A 9,494-nucleotide genomic window follows, 5' to 3' on the forward strand; every position below is an offset into this window, starting at 1 on the left:
GGCTAAGTCCTTGTGCCTGTAATCAGAAGGTCACCGGTCCAAACCCAACCTCAGCACGTCCTTTAGCAAGGCCCTTAACACCCAGCTTCCTGGGGGCCCACACAGGTGACTGTCTTTCACATAGAGCTTGATTTATAAAGAGCAAATTGAGGGAGGTGTAAAGAAGACAATTTCCCCACAGGGATCAATAAAAGTATCAATTATTATTATAACTGTAACTACACGTAATAACCGGAAAGCATAATTGCTTACTTTCTGTCGAAAATTCTTGCAGCAATATGCTACATTTATGAGCTAGCGGACATGTAATTCTGTTCTACGCATGCGCTTTAACTGAGAGTGTGCTATTCTGATAGGTATGCTATAATGTCAAAACACCTGTACTAATGAAATGTAATACACAACAGCTTTCAAAAATGCGGTAGCATGGTACCTTTTCAATGGCGGTATAACATGCAGCTAGTCTGCAAAAACTCTTTGGTAAATGTCAATAAATAAAAATCGCTGCATTGCATAGTCAATTAATCTATGTGTGACATCGTGCTCAAAACGACTCCAGATAAGCCGTAAAATAAAGGCATTAATCATGAATTTCAGTCAGTTATGCAGTGGTGTAAAGTACTTGAGTAAATGGACTTCGTTACTGTACTTAAGTATTTTTTTGGCTACTTTGTACTTGTACTGAGTATCAAAAATATAAGCAACTTTAGTATCCCAGTGTAATAACAGTGCTATCTATTATTTATTATTTTGTTTGTTAATGTTTCTGCTAGACACACTATTGACTGTCAATTACTGCACAAAGATTTTACTGTGGGACCCGCATGGTTGTTTGTGGTTGTTTTGCTGCTGGTTAAACGTTTCCATCAGTTAGCTGACTATCTAGCCGACTCACTACCAAAACTATGGTAACTAGGTAAAGACCTTCTTGCTGATAATATAGCTTCCATGTAGTTAACAGGACTTGACACTTAAAGACTTTGTGCGTCATCAGATATTACTGTCTGCTCAAACGACTGTTCAGCTTGCTTCCTATGGGTTACTAGTTATTAGCTAGTTAGCAAAGCCACTGTGGTAGCATCCATTAAGGCTGTGCGATATAGCAAAAATATTTTTATCATGATCATATCAAACGATATTGATAATTATCATGGTGTAATTCAAGTCATTATTTTATTACTAGGAGTGCTCCATTTTTGCTTGAAATACCCTTAAGAATTGCCCTTAAGAATTGCCCTTAAGACACCATTAAAGTCAGCTCTGAATTTGTTTTTTTATTAGTTTTTTTATTGTTTTACCTTTTTTTTGAACATTTGAGTTTGACTGAGACTGACTTTTTGTTCTATTTTCTTCTTCTGCCATTTTGAAACATTGAGGTGTTCAATTTAATGTCTATATTAGGAAATAAAGCCTCATAAATAAATAGTTCCTTGTTTTCCACATTTCTTGGTGTTCTTTGAGCCTACATTCAGTACGAGTAAAATACTTAAGTTCTTTTAAAATTGGATACTTTACGACTTTTACTCAAGTCTTATTGGAATTGGTGACTTGTAACTTGTAATGGAGTAATTTATACAGTAAGGTATCTGTACTCTTACTCAAGTATGGTTTTCAGGTACTCTTTACACCTCTGCTTTGTGTTGAAGAAAAGTGTAGATTTTCATTTTACAAAGTATGCAAATTAATTGTAATAATATTAGATGACATTAATTGCATGACTAATAATACTTTGAGAAGAAATGTTTTGCCATTATTATTTTGCCATTTTCATTGCTTCTTTCAGTAAATTATTCTTGATGGCCCCAGTTGGTAGCCCGTGTATGTAAATATGTGGGCAGGATGACGGTTAAAACCCCCCGATTCATGTGCGGCATTTGATCACAGCTGATCGCATTCATGCTGGGAAGAGTCATCCCATCTTAGCAGAGTCGCTGCTGAAGCTGTGTGAGAGCTTATTCTCCAGGTCTGACTAGTTTTCGTGTGGCACCCCACACTTCTGTCACAGGAGATAGTCCTGCCTGACCTGCAGCTTAGCCACTGAAGCGGCTCTTTCCTTGCATCTAATTAATGTAGCAGCTGTTTACTTGCATCTATCACTGAAGCAGCTGCTTCCTTCCATTTGATCTACTATAGTTTTTTATATATAGTGTTTCCTTTGCTTTTGTCAGTCTCTGCCCTAATTCCCAAGTTTCTTTTGCAGTTTTTCCTGATATCTTCAGCTGCATTTTTTGCAGCCTCTCCTACACTGTCTGCTCTGGCTGCAACTTTGGCTCCTTCAATCCCCCTCCTACAGCTCCTGCTGCAGCCAACCCCCCCGCAGCTACACCCACTATTCCTACTACTGCTCCTACACCTAATGCCCCAACGGCCCCAGCTTCTGCAGCTGCTGCTCACGCTGCCCCTAATGCCCCAGCTCACTCTCTCTCTTGCTCGTCTCCTGATCTCTGACTCCTCTGCTTTCTTTCCTCTCCCCTCCATCTCTTCTTTTTCACCTCCATTTCTATAGCGTCTGCTATTACCTGGAGTGATTTATTTGTGCAATGACAGGGAATCCTTATTCCCTGGCCTGCTATGTAGCTCAGTGGCTTGCATGAGCAGCTTAAAAGTTGACACCCTTCCAGTCATGGAACAAGGCTGGCCTTTGGTCTGTCTCACCTGTTTGTTTTATGGTTTTATTTTATCCTTAGCTTTTGGTCTATCCTGCTTGTGTCTTGTGTTTTCTGTGATAGCATGACGTGGCACAGGCAAGGAAGAGAGTAGTATAAAGTCCATATTCCTAGCATTTCGGTGTTGATTTTTTGTCAGGTGAAAGTCTGTATGACCAGATATGTGTGTGACAAACTTGGTGTGGTTTAATGTACCAAAATAGCGACATTAAGCTTTTTCACATTAAGCGTTTTAGAATGTCCCAAAATAAGATGACGGAACAAAAAGTGGAAACGCTGCTGCTTTGAAAAATGAATAAACTATGGTATGTAAGATGTGCAGACGGCACGTGCATGTGAACAGGAACCTTCATTCCCAGTAACGTGTGAAACGGCACCCCTGAAGTCACGCATTACGACGGTCACAAAATATGGCGCAACACCAGCAAGGAGCTACCCAACTCCGCCTGAACCCTTCGGGAAATGCCAGACGGTGTTTTGGCCAGAGCGCACCGCGTACATTCTTTGTTGCTCTCGCGATTTTCGTTCTGCTTCATATAAGTATCTGCTGCTCAACGGTCGCCCATCTTCTCGGCACGAGTGGGGCGACGCTGCTATGTCCCCTGCTGGCCGAGACAAGCCAAGAAATATGAGCGTAGGACCAGTGTCACCGTCGGAGCGGTATCACCACGATCCCACGTAAAATGTCAGCGCAGATAACGTGAGAATCCTCATCACTACAGCTTAATATACGTAAATATACGTGGGGTCCTTATTCAGACCGTGCATGGGATATACACGTATGCTCTACTTACATACTCGGTTTCCTGGCATATACTTAAATCACGTATTTAAAAATAAGTTGCTCACATTGTAATGGAAACTTTCCCTTTCACAAAACGAATATCAAATTCTCTATTCCAGTTTAAATGGGTGTCAGCTGAGGCCCCGCACTGTTTCAAAGTAAGACATTTTTGTTGATCGTTTAATGATTAACAGTATTATAGTGCTTTTGAATAACAGTGATTGTAATGACATCTGCTGTCAGGAAGGGTCTCAAGGCACTGGGTCCAGTGTATAACCACCCTTTTTATTCCAAGTGTAACCATTTGAGTACAGTGAAATTATTTTCATGTTCAAGAAACCAGTCTGAGATGATATGAGCTCTGTGACATGGCACGTTACCCTGCTGCAGTAGCTATTAGAAGCTGGGTACACTGTGGTCATAAAGGGATGGACATGGTCAGCAACAATACTCAGGTAGGCTGTGGCATTTAAACATTGCTCAGTTGGCACTAAGGGCCCCAAAGTGTGCAAATAAAATTTTGCTTACACCAAATTCTGGCCCTATGATCTGGATGTTGCAGCAGTGAATTGAGACTCATCTGACCAGGCAACCTCTTTCCAGTCTTCCATTGTCTAATTTCGGTGAGCCCGTGCCCGCTGTAGCCTGAGTTTCCTGTTTGTAGCTGACAGGAGTGGCACCTGCTGTGGTCTTCCGCTGCTGTAGCCCATCAGCTTCAGAGTTGGATGTGTTGTGCATTCACAGATGCTCTTCTGCATACCTTGGTGGTAACGAGTTGTTGAGTTACTCTTGCCTTTCTATCACCTAGAGCCAGTCTGTCCCTGACCTCTGCCATCAACAAGGCATTTTTTTCCCAGAGAACCACAGCTCACTGGATGTTTTTTCTTTTTCGGCCCATTCTCTGTAAACCCTAAAGATGGTGAAAATAGCAGTCGATCAGCATTTTCTGAAATACTCATACCAGTCCACCTAACACCAAGAACAATGTCACCTTCGAAGTCACTTAAATCACCTTTCTTCCCCATTCTGGTGTTTGATATGAGCATGACTTTGATCTGCATGATTTTATACATTGTGCTGCTGACATACAGACAGGTGAACAGGTATACCTAATAGAGTGGCCAGTGAGTGTATTTCCAGTCTATCTGTTCATTTACTCTGTAGTTGGTGGTGCAATCTGCCTCACTGCTTAATGATCAGTCCAGTAACAGCACTCAGATCAACAGAGGAAGGTGCAATAGCTAAGAGGGCTGGGCTGGGTTGTAACACATCTTTAAGTGTTACAACCATCCCCTTACATACAAATAAGGACACTTCCTCGATTTTAATAATTTTACAGAATGTCTAGACAATGGAAAAGAAAGACTGAAAGAGGTGTGCCTGCCAGTGTTTTTAAAAAAGCATCTGATGAGGTCACAAGGAAGGGCAAGTCAGTCAGGTCAGTTGCAAAGACACATGAGATCTGCCATGTAACACTGAACAGATACTGCAAATCACTGCAGAAGCTGAGAGACCAGGGGTCCAGTGATCTTCCCAGTGTAGGTTACCACAGCTGCGACAAAGTTTTCTCTGAGGTGCAGGAGAAGGTGCTGGCAGAATATTTGACTCAGGCGGCAGACCTGTATTATAGACTGACAGTATCTGGGCCCACCAAGCCTGTACTGCAGGGTTACCAAGATTCATTTGTCAGCATTGTGACCGATTAAGAACACACACACACACACACACACACACACACACACACACACACACACACACATTATTTTTATTTGACTTGGATGTTTTTTTTGCTCAGATGCATTGTAGTAGAGTATTGATTAAGCATACATAGCATTAAGAAAGTTTGTTCTAGCACACTAGTGGATATATGAGTTATGGTCAGTCTTCAAAAACTTATTTTTGAACCATATAGCACAGTGTGGCCAGTGTTTTTGCTTCTTTTGTCTAACTGTTGCAACTTACCGCAACACGTGTTACATCCTACCCCGGTAGTGGGGCAGGTTGTAACAAAGGAGCACCATGTAGGCCTATTTGTCATGAACTCACCAGGTCTGTGATATTCTTGCAGAGGTTTGACTTGGTGCAGTTTGTAGCAAACAAATGTGGGTACTGTAGAAAAGGCTGTTAAATGAGTGGCTTGTTTAATGAGTTACCATGATGGCGTTCAGGATTCACATGGCGAGATGACCGTCGGGACTGGTGTGGTCCATAACCAGATGAATGAAGGTACTGCTTATGTGGCAATGCAATATCCCTGACCCGCTCCACAATCTCATTTACCTCTTCTCCCTCACATACTGACGGCTCTCGATGCTCCCAAGGCACTGGATTTGACTGTTGGCCTGCGTGACATGGATCCCACTGATCGCCTGACATCATGACTCCATATTGGGAGATTGGGGTGCCGATACTGGATGAGGTTGAGGCTCTTTCCTCATCATCTTGGCTCTGCCTAGGAGGAGCTGACTGGATATGAGTTGGAGAAGTCTGCGATGCACGCCACTCAATTAGTTCACGAATATCTCTCCTCAGCTGATCGTTCTCTTCCCTGAGTGTCTTCACCCATTCTGGGACACTACCAGGTGATGAGTGTTCATTTCTCTGCTGGTCATGCGCCGAGAAACTATCCGTCATATATTCTCTTGCATCAGGGTGGTGATATGATGCAGGTAATCCTCTTTGTCTGTAATGATGGCCTGTCTCATATTCGTCTAGGTAGCATGGAGGACGAATTGTTCTACGAGGCCTCCCCTGACTCAGGACAAGATCCTTTTCTCTGTCATCCATCATTACTGCTGTAAAACTTACCCTATCCGGCTCGAAGGACCATGTAGAAGAGTGTCGTTTAAAAAAAAAGGGACGCCGATTCTCTCCCGGTGGTAACCTTTACAGAGTGTCCGATCAGAACACTGGGTTTGTTTGCCTACTTTTGACAGGTTATCCTATAGTTGGATAGTAGCGCATTAACACACCACCAATAAAACAGTCCGGATACTCGTTGGGGAAATATGCAATTGTGGTTTACTGAAACAGAAATAAGAACATAGGAATCAACATATAACTACCGCTCACGGGTAACATAGTTTTACAAACATTAAACAAATATAGATATTAAATTATATTAACCATTTGTATTACAAAACGCAAATAAACATACAATACTCAAAACTGAGCGGCATTAACGCAGCGAACTGCGATCAGCGCGATATGTTTATTTTAAATTACAAACGCATAAAACAATAAACATTTGCTCCGGTTACAAAGCATAGTTGCGGTACGAATGAACTGCATACTTACTCAGCATGCACGCACAACTACACCATAAACCCAACAAAACTTTGTATAACTACGTTGAACTCTGCATCCAGCCTAAAGGAAAGCGAAGAAGAGAAGAAAAAAACCAACCTGGGGTCCTGCGTGACGCCTCCAATGGCCGAAATAATGCCTGCTCAAAACACTGCACAATTAAACAAACCGCTCATTTAACAGCCTTTTCTACAGGTACTTAATAGAAAAAATGTAAATCTCTAGCTCAAAAATTCAGTGATCGAGTTATAGGTGGTAAAGCAAAAAGTGTTACAACCATACCCGGTCTCCCCTACGCATTCCCCGTACACGCGCGGCAATTCCTCGTTATAGCAGCGCAAATGCCTATTTATTTTATGTGCGTCCACGCTGTTATGACGAAAAATTACCCTGCATTTTAACATTTATGTGGCTAATTTGTAGCTAAAATGCACAGTGATTTCTTGTCATAACAGCGCGAATGCACATAAAATAAGTACTACAAGACATTGCAGCGCGTATAGCTTTAGACAGCGAATGATCGAGTTGGCGTTGGCGTGAGATTTTGAATTCGAGACAAGTCTACACACATATATTTACATGTATATAACAGTTTTATTACCTTGCAAACCCTGCAGACTATTTACAAACTGCCCCAACGCTTTTCATGTAGGCAATTTTAGGTTTAAATGGATTAATAGATATTCGCCGTAAGATTTCTTGCTGTGAGCGTTTCAGTTTGAAAGCGTGAGTGTCACGCCAGATGCGTCAGAGTTGGCAACCCTGCTTACGGCCGAATCGGACCTACGACCGGTCAGTAGGAGCCGATCGCGGCCGAAAGTCGCCGACGACCTGCATAGGATCGTATTGTCAGTTATGGTACGAATGGGCATCCGTGACAACAGCTTGATTACTTTTGAATCACATGTGCTTCTTTTCTCAAACTTCTTTCCAGCGCTTTAACGAGTGACTGCGTTTTGAAGTCTTCTGTAAAATGGAGAGAAACGAAATTAAAGTAATCAAGATCAAAATTAAAATTATTATCAAAATTAAAATAACAAGTAAGGAAACGGAAAGGATAGATAAGACGCGGAGGAAGTGTTACATGCCGAAGGTAAAGCCCTAGATTAAGAGACTATTAGAACACTTGAATTAGAGTATAACATGCATTACGCCGAAAAAGGCATCCCTGCCGCAGAATGCATGCCGGTGTTCTGACTAGTTGAGCTTTTAGGGGTTTTTTGGGGGTTAGGGTTGGGGTTTTAGGTTTTTTTTTTGAGGGTTAGGGTTTTAGGGGGGGTGGGTTTGGTGGGTTAGGGTAAGGGTTAGGGCTATCGATTAGCACTACGGTAGCCTAACTCGACAAAGTAGCTCAACTCGTTTCAGATCAGTGACCAATCGGTCATTTAGAGACAGGCATGCATTCTTCGACAGGGATGCCTTTTTTGGCATAACACTCTCTCTGCCAGTTAGCTGACCAGACCCTATGGGTGGCTCTCGTGGAAGATGGGGAAGTGCCCTTTTTAATTTTCTTTGTGTATGTATGTGTGTGTTTGTTTTAGGATGGGTAGTTGGGCTCGTGCAATATGGCGTGCTAAGGGAGGGTGCTGGATGGAATCGTATATGCTGCCGCTTAGGAGGGGGGGTGTTTCGCGTACACCACAGTGTGAATTAGGACTATTGCTGGCTTGCTTGTGGATATACCTTTAATACCCACAGAGGTTCAATACAATATCAATAACCTCTCCTTGTCTTTAAACAGAATACTGCTGGACTAATGGGCTATGGCCGGGGACGGCGAAGCACGGACTTCGATGGCTCCAGTGACCGGCGACCTGAGAGGGGCCAGGGGCAGCCTCAGCAATCCGCCAGGAGTAATGGATTAATAATGGGCTACGGCCGGGGACGGCGTATTAATAGAGATGTCGTTTAAGTGTTGGTACTTCAGTTAGATAAGCTAAGGTAGGTAAGTTAGATAAGCTAAGGTAGGTAAGTTAGATAAGTTGACTCTCCCTGCCAGCCCCTGGAGGATGGGCTCCCCCTTTGAGTCTGGTCCCTCCCAAGGTTTCTTCCTAATAGGGAGTTTTTCCTTGCCACTGTCGCCTATGTATGGCTTACTCACTGGGGGCTTTGGGTGGGGATGCTGTAAAGCTCTTTGAGACGGTGTAATGTGATATCGTGCTATACAAAAGTAAATTTGTTTGTAGATATGCTAGGATAAGATATGCTAGGATATGAGCTTTACAATAAAACATATATACAATATTTGTGTCTTTGTTGTCTCTTTTGTGCTTTGTCTGTCTTGGTTTGAAAATCTTGCATCGTTAATTTATGTTTGGCACTCTCTCCTAAACGTCAATAAGCAGAGACAGAGGAATAGGAGGAAGGAACGGTTAAGAAAAAGAACAAACAAAAAAAGTATCAAAATAAGTGTTGTCTTATTTTAATTTCAGCTTTACTACCACCTATGAGTTAATAGCTGCCAGTGTTTGTGTTAAAAGTGTGTAAATAAGTTTAACTCCGGTATATTACTGAAAAACGCGCCAGTTTCTGCCTGCTGTCATTCGGCTAACGTATAAGCGACTCTTCTGTTGCAAATCCATCCATCCATCCATCCAAATCTCCCATTCCATAGGTGCTCTATTGAAATCTAGTGACTGTGGAGGCCATTTGAGTACAGTGAACTTATTTTCATGTTCAAGAAACCAGTCTGAGATGATATGAGCTCTGTGACATGGCACGTTACCCTGCTGCAGTAG

The 9,494-nt window shown here is 42.4% G+C and overlaps 1 long non-coding RNA gene across 1 annotated transcript in view; it reads left to right on the forward strand.

Moving 5' to 3' along the window:
- LOC140583970 (uncharacterized) overlaps positions 1-9,000 on the forward strand; it is a 129,418-nt gene extending 120,418 nt beyond the window's left edge. The window contains exon 2 of the long non-coding RNA XR_011986033.1: positions 8,498-9,000. This is a non-coding gene — a long non-coding RNA (uncharacterized lncRNA). The remainder of the gene's footprint in view (positions 1-8,497) is intronic.
- The last annotated feature ends 494 nt before the right edge of the window (positions 9,001-9,494 follow it).

Source organism: Paramormyrops kingsleyae, unplaced genomic scaffold (assembly GCF_048594095.1).
Source record: "Paramormyrops kingsleyae isolate MSU_618 unplaced genomic scaffold, PKINGS_0.4 ups27, whole genome shotgun sequence".
NCBI classification, from domain to species: domain Eukaryota; kingdom Metazoa; phylum Chordata; class Actinopteri; order Osteoglossiformes; family Mormyridae; genus Paramormyrops; species Paramormyrops kingsleyae.